Raw genomic sequence first — 2,500 nt, 5'->3', positions numbered from 1 at the left:
GGAAAGAGGAAGGGATAAAGCAATTTGGCCTCACTCTCTCTCCCTCTCTCTCACACTCTCTCTGTCTTTTTTTCCTGTTTTGTTTTCGTTTCATCCTGCAGAGTAATTTTTATGACTATAGGGGCCTCAAGCAGATTGCACCATTTAATTCCTGCCTCTGTTGATGAGAGACAGATAGAGGAAGTGAAAGAGAGAAAGAGAGAAAGAGAGAGAGAGAGAGTGAGAGAGAAAGAAGAGGAGCGAGACAGAGGAAGAGGGAAATAGTGCTAAAAAGAACGACAAAGAGAAAAAAACCAAGAGCAGAGGAAAATGGTGGTGAGCAACAAAGCAAAAAGAGATGGAAAGAAATAAGGAGATGTGGATTGATAGACAGATCTAGAGAGAGGGATAGATGGAGAGATGCAGGCTGGCTGAGATGGGATGGAGAGAGAGAGGGGGGGGGCAGTTAAGAGCACAGCACAGAGGCTGAAAAACATGTTTACTGGTTGACGTGGAGCTCTAAGGTTTCCCTCTTGGAGTGTCTCCCAGAGTGGAGTGAGTGGAGAGGAGGCGGGTGGGCGAGATTCCCTCATGGTCGTCCAGACGTAACAGGAGGAATCCTCCCGCTCTGCCACATCGCAAGACGCCTGGGCACGGCCCCCCCACTCCAGCCTTACCTCTCCACCCATCTCTCTCTCTTCATCTCTCTATCTCCTTCTCTCTATCTGTGCCTCTGTGTGTGCTACCGTATCTCTCTCTCACCGTCTGACTTCTTCTGTTCTTCCCGCCGTGACTTGCTCACTCTCTCTCTCTGATCTGCACCACTCCATCACTCTGTCAATACCTTCTCTTTCTGTGTCAGTGTCTTTGCCCTCCTTCTGTCTTCACTTCTCCCTCCCTCCCTCCATCTCGTCTCTCTCTCTCCTCTTCTCTCAGCGTGCCACTCTGCGTCTGTCCGTCTGCTGTCCGAGCGCTCTCATCGCCAGGGCCACTCCTCGCTGGCATCGCCGCACGTCGGCTCAGCTCTCCGTTTCGCCACTCGCTCAGGACGGAAAGAGAAAGGCTGCGCTTTTCCGCATCTGTCTCTTGTATTCTCTCTCACACACACACACACACACACACACACACACACACACACACACACAGTCACTCATTCACTCGGCCTGCTTTTGTAATTCTTGTCTTTATAACTCATGGGGAAATAGATACCTGCTGATCCCCTATCTCACTGGACCCTGAGCCTGCCCCCCTTTCCTCACACACACACACACACTTCCAACCCAAAACACTCCCACTCTCTCTCACACACACACACACACATACCCACACACACATACACACACACATACACACACACACACACACACACACACACACACACACACACACACACACACACACACACACACACACACACACACACACACACACACACACACACACACACACACACACACGCACACACACACACACACACACATACACACACGCACACACACACACACACACACACACACACACACACACACACACACACACACACACACACACATACAGTACACACACGCACAGGCCCATACTATCACAAGGCTCAGTTCAGTGCACATCTTTTGTTCCATCTCTTTTTAATGTGAAAAACATTTCTTTGTCAGGGGAAGGGGGAAAATGGAGGATCTCCCTTGCATCAGTTGTTAACAGCTTTTCCTGCTCTGTGACTGTGGTCTTTGACATCATTAGCCGTTTGGTAGGCTGCTGAGGTCATTGGTTTGATTTTAGCAGAGCGCTAGCTCCTCGGTGGCCTCAGACCCAATACCAGAGATCCAGATTAATGGCGTATCCGATCTGTGCCTGTGACCTGTGCTCGCTTTTTATGGTGATGCGCTTATTAAGTCTCATTTGCAAAAAACGCTGTGCTGTGGTTGGCTTGCACAGATATCCAATGCAGGCAGGCCTGTGAGGGGAGAGGGAGAGAGAGAAAGGAAGAGAGAGAGAGAGAGAGAAAGGAAGAGAGAGAGAGAGAGAGAGAGAGAGAACAAGAGAAAGAACGGATTGTGAGTGCTAGCATGTCTGCTCGCTCACAGTGCGCTGTGGCTCGCTCCACGATGGTGTGGTGGCGGCGCCCATGCCAAGACGTGACTCCCCAGCTGGTGGGCAGGCGGGGGTGGACAGTGTGGGGGGGGTGGGGGGGGGGGCACTCCTCGCCTTTGACTCCATGTCACTTCTGCCTCAGTCACTGCCACTAATGAGCTGGGCAAACCGTATGAAAAGAAGTTTGTCTTTTTCATTTTCTCCCTCTCTCTCTCTCACTCTCTCTTTTCGAAGTCCCTTTGTGGTTTTCCACTGATGGCATAAGCAGAGGCCAAGCTGTCTCCCTGCTTAGGTGTGGCATGATATCACAAAGACACCGCAAGAATGCCGCTCCTACAGCTGGATCAGGCCTCATAACCCCCCCCCCCACACACACACACACACACACACACACCACACCCCCCACCCTCGTTCTCCCCTTTCTTGCTTCATA

The 2,500-nt window shown here is 51.2% G+C and overlaps 1 protein-coding gene across 2 annotated transcripts in view; it reads left to right on the top strand.

The window, feature by feature from the left end:
• The window catches only part of LOC143119069 (nuclear factor of activated T-cells, cytoplasmic 1-like), a 76,910-nt gene that overhangs the window by 34,920 nt on the left and 39,490 nt on the right, over nucleotides 1–2,500 (top strand). The window lies entirely within an intron of this gene.

The sequence above is a fragment of the Alosa pseudoharengus genome, unplaced genomic scaffold (genome assembly GCF_046254945.1).
Source record: "Alosa pseudoharengus isolate Yale_2024_CS ecotype anadromous, Long Island Sound unplaced genomic scaffold, YU_APseudo_1.1 YU_APseudo_1.1_scf_12, whole genome shotgun sequence".
Classification (NCBI taxonomy): Eukaryota; Metazoa; Chordata; class Actinopteri; order Clupeiformes; family Clupeidae; genus Alosa; species Alosa pseudoharengus.
Note: the sequence above shows the minus strand (reverse complement) of the source record. Positions and strands in the feature narration are given on the sequence as shown.